The following is a 20,569-nucleotide window of genomic DNA, read 5'->3' on the forward strand; positions in this document are numbered from 1 at the left end:
CTAGAGGGAAAAGGTTCAGATTTGGAAAGCCCTCTTCCTTGTCTTGTTACCATGGCTAAATGTAGTGCATTTATTTATTACTCACCAAAATCTATGATAAATTCTTCTTGAATATTAGCTTGTAGAGAATTAAAAATATTAGGGACTTACAGAAATCTTGGTTTCTTTTTTTTTTTTTTTTTTTGGTAAGCATCAGAAGGTACTTGAAAGATGTGAACAGATAAATTAAGGCTAAAAAGAAAACAGAAATGGCTACATTTTAAACTGCCTTTCTACCCTCAGTATTTAATTAGATCAATTGTATAGAGGAATGAACAGAGGTGACATTCCTCATTGGGATTCCTTCCAGGACTCTTATAGACTTTGCATTCAGAATGTTCCCATTTTCATTGTGTTGTACTGATGATAATTTAAGTATTAGGGGAAAATCCATTTATAAATTAAACAAAATGACTTGATATCCATCAGTCCCCTAGTTCATCAAGCTGTTCAAACACGGGGAAGATTGGCTGGTCGGCCTGGGTCTTCCGAGAGCGCTGGTAATTAGATCTGCGAAGGATTTATTCTTTGCTGATTGGGGCTTTAAATTAATTGAAGTTCCACATTTGTGGTTTTGTCCTTTTTGTACTTTTTTAGAGGAGATATTTCATATTCTTGTGTGGTGGAGTGCTTGGCCAAGCAGCAGTGGTTTAAATGTTAATTTTTCTCATGAGAAGTTTAAGATTTTTAATGAATCAAGGCCTGATTTGAAGTGCAAAGTTTTATTTGCTTACTTGGGAAATTATTTTTGCACTCTTTAAAGATGCTTGTACTTTACTTGATATGTTGTTTTAAAACAGATTTTCAACACAAACTCATTTTATAGAAAGAAAAGTAGAAAACAACCCATCTTAAGATTAATATTAAAAGGATTCTAAGAAAATACTTAAATTTAACCTGCTTAAAAATAATCACAGTGTGTTTGCTCACGCAGATGGGGAAAAAAACCATATTTGGCTCTTTGGAAATATTTTAATTCCATCTAAAACCAATGCATGTTTCCTCGTGGAAGTTAACTGCAGTTTCTAGGGCATTATTCTACAGGATTGGTGAGTGTCTTTCTCCAGTGAGCACCAGGCATTAGAAGAGAGAGTATTGAAGACTACTCTTAACCATTTTAAAATGAAAATAATCGTGTTCCCAGGGAAGTCCTATCTTCTTTTATCATTGCTCACCAACGTCACTAAATAGATATGTCTGTGAGATCACTGAAACTGCATTTTCATCTTTTGACTATTCATACCTGAGCAGACTTGAGAAACAGCACATCAAAATAGTTTCTCACTCTTTCCTTCTGGAGATGAATTAGGAAACCTGGATTGCTAATACTCCTCAACACTCGATGTATCAGAATTCAGGTTTATAAAACCCTTGTGGTTTCCCTGACTCACTATCAAGCCTAGACAATCTCCAGTCTTCGATCAGGGAAGCCATCCCTCTATGTCAAAGCCAATAGCCAACCTCCCAGGCTCGGCTGGAACCACCCCAGTGGAACGCTCAGAAACCTCAAGGCTGCCTGTCCCATTGGCGAACAGCTCCGAGAGAAAAGTTCTCTGACTATGGAGCCAAAACCTAGTTTTGCCGTAATTTCTCCCCACTGATCCCAGGTCTGTCCTTGGGGATCTCATTTCAGATCTACTTGTTCCTCTCCATCCACCCTCTCAAATACATGAAGCCGGATATAGACCAAATTCTCCCTCCGTCCTGCCTTCCTTCTCCATTCCAGGTCAAACAGCCCTTCATCCCACAAACATGAAGCCGGATATAGACCAAATTCTCCCTCCGTCCTGCCTTCCTTCTCCATTCCAGGTCAAACAGCCCTTCATCCCACAAACATTACGCAGTGGCATGTTCCTGAGACCCCCACCACCTTAGTCACCCACCCACGGCCATGCCTCAGTGTGTTCGTCACCCTCTAAGAGGATGGGTCTGAGAACGCTGTGCAGCCCTCTGGGTGTATTCTGACTAGTACAAAACAGAGGGACGGTCCCCTCTCTCAGTTTAGGTAACCGTACTTCTGCTAAGACAGCCTAAATTTGAATTAGGTCCTCTCGGCGGCCAGGCCACACTGTTGATTCATATCGAGCTTGATGGCTCCCCAAACACATGTTAAGGGTAACTTGTCACTTGGAAAAGACTTTGATCGGGAGAAAAAAAAAAAAAAAATTCACTGCCTGTAAACCAGTTCTGCTGGGATATCATAAGCTAGAGTCAAAATCAGACTGGTTTAAGATTGATTATAAGAACTCTGATCAATCCCCTGCCTTCCAGGAGGCTCCAGGATGCATAAAACATTTCTGCGCACACTGTTAGGAGGAGAATGACGTATATTCTTTAAAGTTACTCTGTCATTACTCTGTCATGTGCTGAAGTATGATTGACAATTTACTTGGGCTTCCTTCCCCTGCTCTCCCAGCCCTCTTGGAATCATCCTAACTAGTAAAATTGAAAATTCTGCTTCCTACATTTCTTAACCACTGGGGCTCATTAGCAACAGTGGCATAAGAAAGGTTTCTCTTCCTTGATGAAGGGTATAGCTCTTACCATTACAAAATGTGAAACTTACTTTGCCTTAATGTCTGTAGCCTTGGTTCTTTTCGGTCTTAGGCTTAAAGGGCAATTAGATTGACTGCTTAAACACTGAAAAGCAGGGTAGGGTGCTACCTTTAACTAACACTGCTCCAAGGAAATTACTTTAAAAAGTCCAGGTCAGGCACTACATCCCAAAGCTGCTTATGTTTCTTAAAGGCTGAAAGAATTTTAACAGGATTTCCTAATTCTTAATAATACGAGGGGACATTTCTGAGGACTTGTTCATTGCAACATAATCTTTTAAACTCTGATGAAACACAGATTCTTTTTTAAATAATAGTGTAATTTTGTGGGAAAGGGGATATCAGTATGTGGTGATTATGAAAATGAAGGTATGGACTTTTCTAGAAGCCGTGATGTGTTCAACGTAGCATTACTAAATGACTGAAATCTAAATAACATTTGGCATTATAATAAAAGGAAATAAGTGACTAAACCAGCCTAAAAGGCAGAGATACTGTGCCATAATAGGAATTCTCTTTCTCTGAACTGCCAGCCCTGTGATTGTCTTGTCTTGAACCAGTCTCGAGATAATGGGGCCGGGGGAGGGGCGTGGGAGGGGGCATTTCTTGACTGTTGGAAACCCAAATAAATCTTTTACATGTATGCATAGTTATTCATAGTTTAGTCAATACAGGTATTTCTTTTAGAGAAATCTTATAGCAGGCAGAAGAAAAATACGTGGGTGGCCTTGTTTATATAGTTTCAAAGTTCTAGAGTGTCTATGGAGGTCTAAACATTCTGAAAGAGATTGGGCTGCCCTGCAGCTTCTCACACCTGAGAGAACACAGAGCCTCTGGAATGGGATGTCTGGGTGGTCCCTTTTTTTTCCCCTCTAGATCTGCATGTGTCTTTTCATTATTCTTAAATCTGGGGATTACGAGTGCTATACTCTTCTCTTAATAAATTTCAGAGCTGCACCTTTAAATGCTTAATAAATAAAAAAGTAGCTCTTTCAAGAAATCCTGGAAGAACTTTAAAAATCTCCTTATATTCCCTAGGTTAGGTCATAGAATTGGGCTTTACTCCTTTTTTTCCCCCCTAATTCTTAAATTAATTCATTCTTATTGTGAAACTTCAGAGAATGCAGAAAATAAATAAGGACCATCGAACATCCCACTACCCACAAATGACCACTGTTCATATGCATATATTCTATGCCTATCCTTCCAGATTTTCTGTGTATGTATATATATATATATATATATACACATATATATATGTACATCTATATGGATGTAGTATGGGGGGGGTCATCGTCTGCCTTTCTGAAATAAGATCATAACCTAGAGGCTTCTAGTAATCTGCTTTTCCACTTAACCTCACAGCAACTTTCCCTGTCATGTTTCTTACTTTAATATAAAACGTTCTTTCCGTCTCCAGTGGTTTGTTTCCCACGAGCTAACAATCAAGTCCCCACTGTAGGAGCACTGGCAGGAGTCATATACCTGGGTCCTGCTTCAGAGGGAACTCAGCCAGGACAAGAGGTTCTTACAGCTTATTGAATGGGTAGGAGCTCATAGAGAGAGAAATCAATACCGCACCAGGATTTAGACAATTTAGCAAAGCGTATGAGACAGTACTTTTGGTCAAGAATAACTACAGCAGCATGGTTAACCATTGATGGCCTAAAATAGAGGTTATGGTGCTCCGTCTAAAGTTTCAGACAGAGCTACCCTGTTACAGGGGGTTAAGATAATCATTATACAGTATGATCTTTATGCTATTATGCCCATTCTATGTCCTGAATATTTTAAAGACAAGCAAAATTGAAGCAGTTGATTCCTTGCCTGAATGGAAATAATCTGCATTTTCTCTTTTCGTGTCTGTGCCGTGGCAAATTTGATCAGCCCTCAATTCTACAGGAACGCAGTTCCTCTGAATTCATTAGACAGTTCCACAATAAGTGATATAATTAGACACATACATGTTTAGGAATAACAATAAAGAATGTAAAAATTTATCTGAGGATCAGATCATTATTTTATTTCAAGAACTGCTGAGATCTAAGATACACTTGTACCTTTAAGGGTGAATTATTTACAATCTAGTGTAGGGTTGATAGGGGTGGGGGACATTCTTTGATTTTTTTTTTTTTTATTGGTTCAAGTTTCCTATCAATGAACTGAATTTAGAAGTCAGGCAAGGGAAACCATCTTACTAACCCCACATCCAACCTCAGTCCCCAGACAATGTGACTGTATCTACAGCACTTTCTGCTGTACTGCAAATGTCAAACAGAAGGTGTAATGGATTTAATATTAGCGCTGGCCACGGTGTTGAGGGAGCTGTTAATAATGTCACTCCAGTTATTGATCTGAAGCCTTTAAAAATCAAAGAAAAGTGAGAGATCCCCTACTGGGGAAAGGCACACAGTGACTGGTTTTTATTGCCAATATATTTCTACATAGAGAGTGGCAACTTTCTGGAATTATGTTATCACCATTAATCTCGGTGAGATTTTTGGAGTCGTTATATGGTAAGATAATATCATGGGGACTGCTCTGCATGCTAATGCTCCAAGATCAGACCAAGATCTCGTAGACATCCGCAGAGCTTGCGAATGTGCACAACAACTGCAACATTCAAGTTGTCCACTGTACGACATTGATTAGCACTAGATTTACTCTTGGTGGCAATGTTGGAACTACCGGAAGTATAAAATACAAACTCTGGAGTCACTAGAGTGAGCTGCACTCTACCTTGGTCTTTCTAAAACTCTGACCATGAACCATGTAACCACAAACCACATAGTGACACACTTGAGACTCAGATGAATTTCATTCTCAACACTTAGTGTACCTTTTCAGGAAGCAGCTAATCCTTCCATCTGAATGGCAGTTTGTATGCAGGGAAATTCCTGCTTTCCGCGGTCCCCAACTAATAAATGAAATTAAAATGTATAATTTATGTTGAATGTTTATCAAACTGTAAACACACATTTAATTCCTTTCCATATTCATACAGTATAAGCAAAGATAAATCCAGCAGATAATGCACCACAGTTATCACTGATGGACTGAATATTAAATGCATCTCTCCTATATCAGTAATCCAGACTAGTTCACGATGACCCAACCCTTGCTTGGCCCCGTTAATACCCATGTGTGCATGTATGAGTCAAGTCTAGCAGTAAGAAAGCAGCCTAAAAAAACTAGTCTTTTCATAACCCAAAAAGATCACCATTTATGCATAAACCCAGCTTTTATACCAAAAAAATACATATGCAATATCATTTCCCTTAGCTATGTCACCGTTATTTTGAAACGAAATAGAAATTCTCTTTTGCTGCTCCTGAATGACGATGACTCATCCACCCTAAAAACAAGCTGATGCTATTCCAGAGACTGCCTCGTCCAACTCGGAGTGCTTCCTGCACCTCAAAAACACCACCCCGGGGCAGGACTATTTTTCTCCTGCAGAAAGAAGGCTATTTTTAAATGTTACTTTTATCCCCAGCTATGATAAGCAAGAGCGTCCTGAACAGCCACAGGAGGGAATCTGTATTTTCCAGAGCTCTCTTCTGGCATTCGAGATGTAGACACACATCACCTTAATTGGTGTGACCTTGTCTGTGTGTGATGAGGACATTTCAAAGTGACCTTACACTTCTAGGATCGCGCGTGAGGGAGCTCAAAAAAAGGTAAAGATCTTGTTTTCTCTCCAGGCTGTGCTGGCCTGGGACCCGAGCTCTGCCCTTCCAGGCCAGCTCCCAAGTCTCATGACTGCAGAGCATGGCATCCTTTCTGGGCTTGACACCCTGACCCGTCGAAAGCATGCTGGTGACTCACTTAGCTACTGGAGAACAATGTCACTTTTGTTCTCAGAGGAGATGTTGGATCTCCCCAGGGTTCTTCTGCATGCCATTCTGAAACAAACTTTCTCTTCCCAGAGTTAAATCACAGTGGTTGCAACTCGGGAGGAAAAGAAGTACAGCTTTTATATAAATTAATATCATGGTATTTAAGGGGTGGCAAATGGTTTGTTCAATAAAAGAAGCATAGGACTTGTATCAAAATACACAATAGTCTCACTCCATTTATATGTAGCATTTTTTTCCTAAACCTTCTTCTATTGAAGGCTTAGAAGTTCAATTTTTTCAACCCATTATTTTTAACAGTTATTTTATATAGCTTTCTAGGTCATAATTTTGACTTCTCTTTACCTATGGTGATAAGGGGTACATTTTCAGAGTTTCTAAATGAAACCCAAGATGACTTGTTAATGGATGACCTGTCCCTCTTCATTAAAACAAAGCAGCAAAAGAGTGGTTGTCTTTGGCATTGGATGATTACAAATTATAGATTCTATTTCTCTAACTCTTGCCTTGAACAAAGCACAAGTTATTTGCTTTTAATACATATCGCTGCACTGAAATTTCATCCCTAGCCAAATTATACCATTCTGAATTCTTCATCTGCACTAAACAGCAGATTTCTGAAGGATCCGTTACCTGGCATTGACTGAGCATTGCAGGGTGCACAGATCAGAAGAGGCAGAACTGGCTGGAAACCATTTCCACCCCTAGTGAGCAATTTACTCATGATTGCTTGGGGAAAATACTGGAAATATTGCTTCTGTGTAAAGTTTGCAACTTCCAGTCATCAGCTCCTTGCCAAGCGGTTATTCCCGAGCACAGCGTTAGAAGCAAAGCATGCTCGAGCCACTGCAATGCGTGCTCAAGCCACTGCAATGCGTGCTTGGGCCACGGCGACACGGCTGGCGCTCACATCCTGCCTGGAGTGTGCAGAGCACAGAAGCCACTAATTACAGGAGTTAATTCACACGCTGTCCCTCTGAGGCAGGTCAGTGTGTTATCCTTATTTTATAGATGGGGAAGCAGGGAGGTTATTGGGGGGAAGTGATGGAAATTCCAAGTGGCTTGCCCCAAACTATACAAGTTTTTCAGCAGCTAAGATTAGACTAAAGGGTATAATATGAGGGTTGGAGTAAGTACAAAGCCTAGGAACTGGATGGAAAAGGAGACAAAACCTTGATAGCAGACCTCCAAGCAGACCCTGGAGAAGAATTTTCTCCAAGAGCCTTCTGGCATCCAGAGAGAAACTTAACTACCCCCTTATGCACATAGTGCACATAGTGCACATAGTGCATTGGCTAAATTCTATTTTTGTTAAATATAGAGTCTCTCCCTTAGAACTAAAATGTTCCACCTCATTCTTGATCCTTCCTTCATCCCTGCACTGAAACTCCTCACACCACAGAGAACAGTAGCATCTGAATCAATTATAGGCAAAATTCAGCCCTGAGTCTCTTGGTCGCCATTAGCTGCCTGCCTTCTCAGCCAAGAGCACAGCCAAAATTATCCCTGTGCATTTGACCTCCGCTCTGCCTTAGGCTCTGGAAAGTTTTTCCAGGCTCTTCCTTTCAGAACCAGTCTTCTAAGACAGGCATGATGTGGGAAAAGAACCAGAAGAACGATAGGGTCCATGAGGACCCTATCAGGAATCAGTCCTGTCCTCCTGGAGGTATCTGATCATGAAACACAATCATGGTTTCTTGGGACCCATGGAAAACACCACCTATCTTCCATTGACAAAACTAGCTTGAAACTGTGTCTTTTCTGTAGTCGTTATTAACTAGAGTACAGTACATGAATTCTTATTCAAGAATTCATATTAGAGATACGATACTAGAGGTTCTATAGACTATTGAGGAACGTCTGTCGTGTGTCAGACGTTATACAAAGCACAGAGGAAACAAAGATAGAGCTCCTTGCCTTCTAGGGGCTGACCATCATGTGAGGGGGACAGATTATTCACACAATGCAGAAGTGTGGTGATGACAATGAGGACACCATAGTGGATGGGGAGGGCAGCACTGTCTTACAAGCCACTGCTGTTGGCAGTCCCGGGAGAACTGTCTCAGGTTAGAAACGTCAACCCTGAAATTAACAGGCCAAGAGTATTGCTTCTTTGGGAGCAAGTTGATTTGACATGCCCAAACACACATAGACCATGACTGTCAGGGACTCTGATGCACACCGTCAAGGGTTTTGGGGTTGTCTTCTGTTTTGTTTTGCTTATTTAATTAACTTAGAAAAATGTCTGCTGCATGATAGGTTTACAGGAATATTAGTTCCTCTGATGATTGATCTTTTTGGCTCTGTAGGAATGTTCTGAATGGGAGGTGCTTCCAAACTATCTCCCTTCCACTGATTTCATTAACAAATTCAGGAAATGCTAGCTTGGGAAATTTGTACTGACTCTTTTAGCTTTTTCTACCCAAGGTTTAACTTACTGCAACTACGCTAGGAACATTAATGATGATATTAATAAATAGCTTTTACTATGTTTTATCTCTGTATAACAATTACAAGAGTAGGCATGTTTAAGTAATGTATTTCTTACAATGACCCTTGGCCAGAACTGGGGATAGTAAAGGACTTGACTCACATCACAGTGGACTGTGGCCCCAGGATTTGAACACGGGCCATGTGTTTTGTTTTGAGAACTTTGCTGGGTGCTTGCAGAGAATGTGAGAGGTAGAAGATAGGACACCTGCCCTTAGAAAATTGATCATCCTCAGTAGAAGACTTAGACACAACAGCCAGAGGAACAAGAATAAGAATAGTGCCACTACCCTCAACAGGGGCATAAAAATGATGAGCGGTGTAAGAAGTCAGGGAGAGGCTCAGTGACTATAGGTGACTTTGATGAGGAGGGAGCAGTGGCATGTGCTGCATGAAAACTGACCTAAGAGCAAAGAGGTAGGATGATCTACCGGGGAATTGTCCCAAGTGGCCCAGTGGGATGCATTTGTGAGGCAGAGAGAAGCCCAGTCTTCTCACTGAAGCAAAGGTAAATAAATGCCCATCTAGGAGGGAGCCAGATCCTGGAAGAGCTGGAATGCCAGGGAAAAGCAACTGAGAATCATAGGAGATGTTCTGGGTATAAATTATTAAACAGAGCAATAACGCAAAGAAACATCATTTTATCACTTAAAAGCAAATACAAAAATAAATTTTGATTTTGGAAGGATCCTCCCTTGTGGGTCATCTTATATGACCACTGTGGACTCCTGAATCCCTTATACAACACAACTACTAATATTTATTGAATGGTCACCTAGTGTCAAACACTCTGTTGAACCTAGTGTATACATTGTCTCATTCATGCCTCACAAAATACAGTGAGGAAAGTATCATTATTTTCTCCACTTTACAGATGAAATAAACTGAAAAAAATTTAATGTGGAAAAATCACACCGTTGGTGGTAGTAGTAGGTAGACAGCCTAGTAAGTGAACCCAAGCAGTCTAACATCAGAGTTCTCACCCTTAAACATTTCATCGAGATGTTTTTCAACATCTATCTAAAATAGCTGTCCAACCCCTGAGACCACATCCTCCACCCTTCCCAGGCAGCTCTGACTGTTAGAATGGTCTCCCCACTGTCATGCTGATTCCTGTCTGTAGGTAACTTATGTCCACTGGACTTGATACTTGATCAAGTCAAGAGTATGCAGGATGTGTTGAACAGAGCAGACTGGAAGTAAAGGAAACCATTCAAGAGGCCATTTTTTACATCCAAAAGTAATGGGTAGGCTTGAGAGGACGTACTGAACAGACTTGCAACAGATGAAATGGTGATTTGGCCCTAAGATAATAGAAAAAAGTTAGAAATGTACTTGTGGTCAGTCTTTAGCCAGGAGCTAATAGTGGTTAATATTTTAGAAATTATGCAAGTCTCAAGCTTTCACATGATTAGGATTGATGATACCATCTGTCCACTCTTTTTCATCAACTCATAATAAAATCTGGAAAAATTTGAAAATTACTAAATTACATATGCTATTGATCATAAAATATTAAGATATAAATTCCCTTAGGGTTCAAAGCTGTTCCTCTTTATGGTTTATTAAAGTGTATCATGTCCCTTTGATAAAATATCAGTCTACTGGTCAGTGCTGCTTACTTGTCAGGGGATTTCCTCTCTAGACAAAATTACCAGAAAGAGCAACGGTAAAATTAGTGACATCATAAAGGATTAAAACTCTGCTTTCCTCTGTCCAGCCATCTGTTTATTAAATGGAGTGAGTATTGATATTGGAGGAGAATCAAAACTATCTTCTGATCCCCTAAATTACTGCTAGTCCAAATGAGGCAAAAATTGACATAATTGATAACATAAAAATGAATTAAAAATCTGACTAATATTTAGAGAAATACCTTCCATTTCACAAAACTAATATGAAAGTCTAAAAACATAAACCCAGTACTCTAAGATTTGAAAAACATTCACTCATTCATTATTTTATTCATTCAGTCATTATTTATTGCATGTCCATGGGTCAAGCCCTGTTCCAGTTCTTGGAATATACCAGTTATCAGGAGGGTCCCTGCTCTCACAGAACTTATATTTCACATAAACTAAGTGATAAAAAGGAATCAAAAGGATCTCTATAGAAAGATTCAGTTTATAGATGTCTCCATTTTATAAACAGGAGGTAAACTTATACATCAATTTGTAACGTACGTCTTGGCCTCTGCTTTCTAGAATGCAGAGCTGATACAGATTCTAAGCCCGTACTTCCAAAATGTGCTCCTTATCCTACCTGCCCTTGTGAGATGTTCTTTGTAATAAGATACCCCAGAAAAGCATAGGGAAAAGCTTTGTAGCCTGTCTTCTCCTTGGAGAGTAGCAATGAGCATTAATTTAATGAACATTTGAAATTTCTGTGATCAATAATAATTCCTCTTTCCTAATTTATTTGACCATGGGAAACTTTTTTTTTAAGGAGAGAAACTTCTAACACCCAGAAACACATGATTAAGCCCATGATCTTTTTTCCACCAGCTAGATGCCACTCCTTCCCATCCATGCCTGTCCCTTCTTCCAAGACACTCCTATGCAAGCAGGATCACTGTCGAGCCACTCAGCTCAGAAGTCAAATTATCTAGTTCCTCTGATAGCTCCCCCAAGTAGCTCTCATCAGTCTTCAGGATGCCCTTCAAACTTTCCTAAAGGTGAGATCCTAGGTCGATCTAACTCATAATCAACTAAAGTTTTAAGTCAAGACCTGACTGCTCCAAGTTTCACCACTTTTAGAGCAGCCTAAGCTTTCCTTTGCAGGGTCTCATATCCATCCCTCTTTTACCCTGCCCTCCTATACATTTACACAGACAGAGCACAAGTCTCTGGTTTCCCAAGAACCATAACAATATACCAAGAGGTCATGGTGGAAGGGTATGATCATGGCTACCCAGAGCTCTGCACATCGCTTTCCTCCCCTGAGTGATAACCCCAACCAGTTACCACTGGTTGCAGATCCAAGGGCATATGTCAGAGCTATCGGATAGGAGATGCAGTATGGTGTGGTCATCAGCTATGAGGTTGTTTTCTCTGGTTTGTAGCAATTTCATTCAAAGCTCTTATCCACATCATAGATTTTAAAAATCGGCAGTCTTGTTAACTGGCAGGTTGCTCTAATAACTAAGAGTTGATGACATAAGATGACAGTCCTAGCCCCAACTGTAGGACATACCTCTTAAACTATTTCTATAGTAGTTGCCAATAGGTAAGTACACAGGGTCTTGGAACCAGACAGCTTGTGTTCATGGATTGAACTCCTGGATCTGTCATATACTAGAAATGTGACCTTAACCAAGTTAATTAACTTATATGTGCCTCAGTTTGCCCATTATACAATTTTAGTTCTCTGGCATAGATTGGAGAATGGGGTAGGAATAATCACCTGTTGGTTTTAACCTCAAACAAATTAGCATATTAACATACCTTATAAGGAAGGGTGTTGTGAGTTTATACATCTAAGACACCAGGGTGGCTCAGTCAGTTGAGCATCTGACTCTTGGTTTCAGCTCAGGTCATGAGCTCAGGGTCATGAGATTAAGACCCATATCAGCTCCGCACTCAGCATGGAGTCTGCTGGAGATTCTCTCTCTGCCTTGCCCTCTGCCCTTTTCCCCACTCACAAGCTCGTGCTCTCTTTAAAAATAAATAAATCTTTTTTAAAAATACATGAAATAAAATGCTTCAAACAGTATTATGGCACATCCTAAGTATTCAGTGAGTATTAGCACTATTATTAATAATGTTGAGCTAATTATTCTCTTACTACTAAAGTATTCCTTATGAAAAAGCTAGCCAGGGGTTAAGCGACATAAAGTTGGCATCTGTCCATATAAGGTTGAACTTGGGCTTCACTGATACCATGTGCCAGTTATCTGACTTAAAGGGCTCCAATTCTACATGGATCATAGCACCCAGTAGGTATGTTTCTGAAAATTCCCTCCCTCTCTTCCTATCTTCCTCCCCCTTCCTCCCCCTCTCTCTCCCCTCCCTTCCTTTCTCCATTCCTGCCTCCCTCTCTGCAACTCCCCTTCTCTCCCTCCCCTTTTCCCCTTGAGTGGAGTCCTTTTGGAAAACCTCCATTTAAGAGGAAAGACTCTTTCAGAAATACATAATTCACCTTCTTCTAGCTTCTCTAATGCACAGAATTCACCATTTTTTGTATCCTCGGTTTTCTTAAAGCCTCACAGAGGCACCTAATTCTTATTCTAGAAGGTCCATCCCACTGTTTCTAGATTCTGAACACCAAGATATGCCTGCTGCCTTCCCCTTTTCTGAGGCTAGCTTGGAGGCTGCCCAGGTCCACTTTGGAATAGACCTTGATGTTGGTCTCCAAAGGTTTGTGGCTTCTAGCCTGGCCCATTAAAATGTGTTCTGCTTAGGACACCATGATTTAGCCCATGCATAGCATACATGAGGTGCTTGACTGCTATTTTCCCTCTTTATCTGGCTGGGCTGTCGTGACGTCACCCCAGCCACAACACGGATCAGGCGTCACAAGAGACTAAGTGACACGAAACTGGATGTTAGGTCTCCCCAACCTGTGGCTCCTTTTACTATAAGATCAGCTTCCCCAAACCCTTGTGGGCTGTGCTGGGGAACAGGTGGATGTATTCTGCTATTGGTCTGAACTTCAAATGAATCCATTTATCTCGTGTTAGGAGGGCTTCAGTTCATCACGAATCTTGAGAACTGAAATGAGTGTAGTAGATTTTGTGGAGTGCTTCTGTAAAAGCAAGAGAGATGCCCTGATGACCCAGCCATAGGTACTATATATGGACTTAAATAAATAAATTAAGAAACTCATTTCACATAGGCCACCAAGCAGTCATGAGATGTTAATGACTTTTAGTCACCGCCAACCTGGACAAAATTCAAGCCGATGACCTATGGGTGAAAGGCTCTATATATCCCATTACCAATCCCCTGAGCCATCCCATCGTCCCTGACAAGGTATTTTATCATACCCAGTACAGGGCAGTACAATAGTCCAAATTCCCATACCATCAGAAAATCTTCTCCCATAAAAGAGAGCATTTTAAAGAGAGGCAGAAGAACTACTTCCTCAAATAAAGAAACAATTGTAATTTAAAAAAAAAAAAAAAACTTCTGGGAGAAGGTTCACATGGACATACCTACACACATATACACAGCACTGAGACTTTTCTTTTTAAATTCCAGTATTTTTTCATCATGCTTACTCCACTGCACATTTGATTCTGCCTCTGGATATCTACTAAACTGGCATATCTCAGAGTTCCATTAAAAAAAAAAAGTCATTAGTTTTAGTTTAACATTTGTATAAAACTGATTTTGCTAAAGCCATGGTGCTTTCTTTCCTAGCCTGTTTTTAAGTGTCATAAATAAATGACTTGAGTGTCCCGCAAGACAAATGTTCTTTAATCATCTAATGCACTCATTTATCCTAAGCCTTAACCTTAGTCCTAAATTAAGTCTGTTGCAAAAACATAACTTCATCTAAAAACACCCATCAATCCTACATGGTTTTGATAAGCACATTTAAAAAACATAAACAATCAGACAGTTGTCAATCTGGGTGAAGCCCCATCCCATTTAAGAGTTATTCACCAGGAGCTATATTTCATGCCCATACTACCGATAGAATTCTAAAAGAGAATGGCTGAAATTCAGGTCTTGGCTGAGACCTCATCCTGTGAAACTGGGGGGTGGGGCTGTGGTTTACAAGAGTGTAAAATGAAACAGACTAGACAAAAGATAATCCTTAGTCCCCATCAGATACATTCTGTTTTACTCGTTTCGGGAAGCTATTAATACTTTGACAATGTTGTTAAATGCATTAAAATTTCATGATCACATATTTAGTAAATTGCATGTCATGGCTTTGATTAATTTTCATTTGTTCATGGTCCTAAAAATCTGTCAAAGAATCTGGCTGCTCAGAGCTCATACATGAGTAATGATCACGGAAAGGTTTGGTGCAAGGAGAAAGGAAAGGAGAGTTTGATGGAATAAACACTTGGTGAAATTGGGTACTTAATACCTCATCACTAAGAATTCACATAGTTTGGTGAAATCTTCATTTTGACAGATTCCTAGTTTAATTCTGAATTCATACATCTTTCATTTACCATCAGCGCCCTTCCACAGTAGGGCAAAGATAATCTTCCCATTTTTCCACTGGCTTCCTTTGGTCCTGCAGAATTATTACCACCAAGCCCCTTAGGGTTGCTGAATGCTCCCCCTAACCAACCCCCCTGCACCAGGGCTTTAAAATTTTTTTAAAAAATAGATAAGAGCATTCAGCAAATAGCTAGATTGAGAATAAACTCAAAAATTATCACCAGGGCCCTTCCTCTGCCATAATTTGTCAAATCTGCTGATAGGAAACAAATTCTATTCATAAAGATTTTATTTGGGGTGGGGGGAAACTCTTGTGATTTGGTAGCAATTCAATTATAGTTTTGTGAGATAGTGAGCCCGGAGAGGGAATCCAGACTGACAAGAAATATGACAGGACAGTTACAGAGTGTTTATGCAATTAAACTTTCACTGACAATACCTGCAGAATGATGAATGCGTGGGCGGAGGTGTGTGAGCACAGGCAATGCCCCCCAAGTATTGCCCATTTTTCATTATTATACAACTGTTCAGATCTTTCAAGAACAGCCTGAAGTGAGGTGGAAAAGAGAGTGCTGTTCTGCAGCATGTTAACCAAATGCCTTTTTTTTTTTTATTCCCTCCCTCCAACGGGTCTTGATGCGCCAGATGATAAAAGAACATCTATTTTAGAAAAATGTTTCGAAAAGATTAAGATTTACCCTGAGCTTGACATATATTAATTTTGGATACCAAAAGAGGTTTTTATTCTTTTTTCTATCTGCAACTTTATATCACCTCCCAACCGATAGCATAGTGCATAATTAAACTGTTGGGTTATTCATTTTATGCAAGCAGGTGCAAAGGGCACTATAAAAGTAGGATTTTACTGATGGTAGATTAAGAAAGAAAGAAGAAACTTAAAAGCCTTTTGTAGAGAACCACAAAAGCTTACAGAAGAGATTAATTTGGCTGGGCAAAGTCTGTATTATAATGCCTTGGTCTTCCAAGGATATGTGAAAATAGGAAAATTTCAGGATTTCAAGAGCCTCTGAAAGACGGTATAGAGTTTTTCAGATTAACAACCCTGATTTGGGGTCTTCGTGGGAGACTGTCAGATGTGGGTATGATTTTTATTTTTTTAAGCAAGCATTGAGATCACACCGATGTCTTGAAAAGAGCTTTAATTTGTGTAAACTTCACCTTGGCAAAATCAGCAGTGCCCCGAATAACAACTGAAAACCAATGGCAAAGTGAATTCCTTTCAGACTCCAGAGATTGGATGATTCATCGTAGGGAGGTCAGAGAGAAAAATGTTCTAGCCTGTGGCACAAAGATGCAAAGGTTGATGTAAAAACCACGTGTCTTCCCTTAATATTTACACATCTATTTAAATTAATGAGACTTTACTTGGGCAAAGGAAATGAGATCTATCCTCAGACCATTCATTCATTCCTTCATTTTGACCTCTGGTAAGCTTTTATTGATAAGACAGTTTTTGTTTTTCTTTAATGGTTGATGTTCCTTTGTTAACATTCCATCTCTTCCTCCAGGGACGTTAAAAACCTTGAACTCTTGGATACAGATATTCAATTGTTATGCCCAACCCCCATTATCACTTTCCTACAGTTGAGTCCAGACCCAAAGGCAGAGAGCTGTAGTCACCTGCCTACCTGGATGACTGTTCTGGAATGAATTTGTGGCTCAACAGTGTGTCTAAAGCCTAAACATGCCCCTGTGGAGACTCCTGTAAGTCAGACTCCATCTAGAGCCTATGTTTATGTGATCCCATCAGTTCAGTAAATTCAGCGAAATAACTGGTCACTTCAGTATCAGCAAAAATCAGTTAACAGTATTTATATTAGAAAGGACTTGACTATCCTTTTCTGTCAAAATGATTAATCCAGAAATCCCCTATAAACCATGGTCTAAATACAAGAGTTTCCTAGAATTCTCTCCTTTGTCAAAAAGCTGCACTTGGTTATATCTCCCCCCCAAAAAAGACCTGAGTTTGTCAGATGTGATTTTTTTAATATGCACTAAAATTGATAGTTAAAAAAAAATATTGTTTTCACATTACTTAGGTGTTAAAATTACACGGTGGTGTTCCTTTATTTTCAAAAACCAAACCTAATCCTGTTAATTCAAAGTGAATAACAAACAGGACTAAGACTTTTTCCCAAGTTGTTACATTTATTCAACCTGCTTGTGTTTTGTTCTTCATCATAATTATTTCCAAGTCAAATCTGCACTGATTTCCTTGTGGACCCGCGTACCTCTGACTAACTTAAAGAATTGAGCTGGGATAATTCACACAATTCCTCGGGGGTCATGTTCACTGTTTTTTTTCAAGGACATTTTTATTACAAAGCTGATGAAATTTGCATATTAATTCATTTCTTTCAATTTTTTAAGATTAAATGTTGTCAACATGTATCAGTGCAAGGCTCTGACAGTGCTGATGAAATGGGTCAGTCAAGCTTGAACATTCAGAGTAATGCAGCCATCTGCAGCCCCCTAGCCCCTTGTGGAGTTCTGTGGTACCATTGCAACTTGATTAAAAAAAAGTTTTATTCAATGCAGGATATTAAAACATTATCTAAGAAATGATATGTGTTAGTTCCTCCATTTACTCAGAAAGTGAATTTGACAACAAAATGGGTCTAAGGAGATCCTTGCTGACTCGGAGTTAGTGTTCTATCAGTCTTCATTAAACTACAGCCCCCCAAAAAAATCCCAAAAGTTTTGACTTTGGCAAAAGGACCATGGGAGAGAACTTGAGTTTAAGGTTTCCTCTCCTGGTGAGGTCTGAGGGGTTCTTCCCATTCGTTGTTTAAGTAAGAAGTGAAGACAGGAAAGCTGAGAGCATGTCAGAGATCTCTTGCACAGGATTTCCTCAGCGGTAGACCGGCCCTTCATTTTATACACAGCTAAGTACCATGAGCATTCCTTGGTTCTTCCTAAGACCCTGTCAACATGGTACTGATGTTTACATGGAGATCTTCATTTCTGTCTATGAACATCAAGCTGTATTGATTTATCTCATTTCCTACAGTCAATAACATATACTTCCATCAGATACGCTCTAAGAGCAAAGCCACGTAGGTGGGAAATCCCTTTAAGTATTCCATTGCCTTTCTGGGTGAACCCTGATGGCTTTTCCAGATCTTTTATTTCTCTGTGTCTGCTTTTTTGGAGAAGCCTCTTTCAATGTCCGTAATGCCTTGAACAGATTCCGGAGGCCTTGTAAAGAACAAAGCTGTTTGTCTGGCTGCCGCCATGTTTGAGTGCAAGGAAGCTTACCCCTGTGTTACGTCATCACTTCATCAGACCCACAACTAATCAACTAATCAAAGTACCTCCACAGCATGGAAAGTCCCTTCCTGACCCCCGAGGTTCTTTCAGGGAAGACCATACAGAACCACAAACCCAACATCCCAACTCCTGTCTCCGTCTGAGATGGCCACTCCTGGGGACCTTCTTTAGTAGCTCATAGTGTTAAAAAGAAACAAAAAATATTTTCTTTCAATATCATTCATAGTTAACCTGCTCATGTACTAAATGCATTAGAGACTCAGATTGCCAAGGTTCTTACCCTTTAGCAATATGCAATAATTGGTTCATTCCTGGGCAGAGCATTGTCCAATATACATACACCACCATTAGCTAGACAAGTTTATTTCCCAAAGCAGGGGGAAAAAATACACCACATAGTAAGAAGGGAACAACAGAAAGAGAAAGTCGTCTCAGAAACGGTTTTATCTTGATTTTGAATTAAACTCCCAAACTCATATTGGATTGAAAAATCAAAATCAGACTTCACATTGTCGAGTTGGAAAATGTCAGATATGAAATATTTAAACTGTGGAATACAGTCTTCGACTTTGGGTTATAAAACTTTAATTTTGTGAGTTAGTAGCACTCCAGTAGTTCAATATTTTTAATTCTACAAATCCATGTTTATTAACTTTCAAGGTTTAAACAGTATCACCAAGTCTATTGAAACTAAATTATTCTGACTTGTGAGAGCTATAGGGTAGCTATAATTTGTTTTCTATTTCTACGTAAGTGACAAAGACAAAAGAAAGAACAAATAAAAGGAATTGATTGCCACACAATTCCTTTTTATACTTTCAAAATGACCTAAAACTTAAACTGATGATTAAGACCCAGATTCATGCCTGTAGTTTTAATTGTGGCATTCTCTTGTGTGAGTCAGGTCGCGCCTAATATGGGGTTACTCTTATGTTGTTATAAGGGAGGGGGGCTTCCATGCTAGTTTTCACTGGGGAGTTAACTGAATTCCTCTCAAAAAGGAAACATTGCTTTCTTACCTTCTCTGCATTTAGGAAATGTGAACTGGGCGTCCTTACAATAGTTTTAAAAATTCTGTGACTCTACCTCAGTTTTGTGACAGAAGGGAGAATATTGAAAGGAGTTGCTAATTGTGATGGCGACTTTTCATCTTCCTCCAACGAGTACTCTCTTCTTCTAACTCCCCAAGTAGGTCATCCCTGGTCCTAGTGATCACCTAACCTGTCACTGTGACTCTGTTAACCTATTTAGCATTTGTTTAACACCTACTGTGTGCTAAGTCAATGAAGTCCTTTCATAAGATGGATGAAGTATCGCAGAAAAAAATTGTCCACCAGGAGAGAGCGACCCACATTCCTCTTCCCTCCCAGGTCCGCCCCTACACACCGGCTCACCTCACACATGTACTGGGACACTCCGAGCCTCCTTCCTCACCCACAAAATCAAATGAATCTCCACTCACAGGATTGTTGTGGGCATCATAGACATAATCAATTTGAAAATGCTTTATAAACCCTGAAGTGTTTTAAATAGCTCAGTAGAGTAACACATTCGGTAAAGAGCGTGGTGTAAGACTTTGGGAGTTATCTTCTGATTTTTCTATTTTTGTAGGTGAGCAATGGTCCCTAGGATTTTTACACTCTAACCCCCTAGCCATAGCAGCTGCTGTTGATTTCTACATCCAAGTTCGATTATCCAACACAGGTTTGATGAAATTCATTCCCTCACCTAACTTAATCTGTACGTGATTTAGTTTGCTGCCAGAGACGGAAAGTACATTTGCTGGAAGCCCAAACTCCTGGTTTCCAGCAAGAAAATTCAGTATGTTTTGTTTATTGCTTTTGTCTCATATATAATGTATAGGACTTCATGATGATTTTGTTCAGGGAAGAGAAGTGGAGGAGTTACCCTCGCATCTAGAATCTGCTGATCGTGCGCTATAAAAACATGACCTACTCCTGAGTCACCCGAATCAACTTGGAAGACCCAGTTACCCTTCCGGGACCATTTTCTCTGTACATGGAGGAGCTTACAGTCCATGTCTCTCTTGTAGTGATACGTTCTGTGATGGGTCGTTTCTGGGCTTTACAAAAACCTTGTCTTTCTTCTACTTTGGGTGGATGAAGCCAGCTACTGCTACTCTGAGGCCAAAGTCCTCTTAGAATGTAGAGAAGTTTGTTCCAAATAAGGATTTGTATCACACCCCTGGATAACCTGA

General features: G+C 39.9%; 1 protein-coding gene and 1 long non-coding RNA gene across 2 annotated transcripts in view; one reads left to right on the top strand and one right to left on the bottom strand.

Annotated features, from left to right (window-relative positions):
• NPAS3 (neuronal PAS domain protein 3) overlaps nucleotides 1-20,569 on the top strand; it is an 840,712-nt gene that overhangs the window by 717,261 nt on the left and 102,882 nt on the right.
• LOC116591251 overlaps nucleotides 1-20,569 on the bottom strand; it is a 210,024-nt gene that overhangs the window by 17,535 nt on the left and 171,920 nt on the right. The window lies entirely within an intron of this gene.

This window comes from Mustela erminea, chromosome 5 (assembly GCF_009829155.1).
Source record: "Mustela erminea isolate mMusErm1 chromosome 5, mMusErm1.Pri, whole genome shotgun sequence".
In the NCBI taxonomy this organism is placed as follows: domain Eukaryota; kingdom Metazoa; phylum Chordata; class Mammalia; order Carnivora; family Mustelidae; genus Mustela; species Mustela erminea.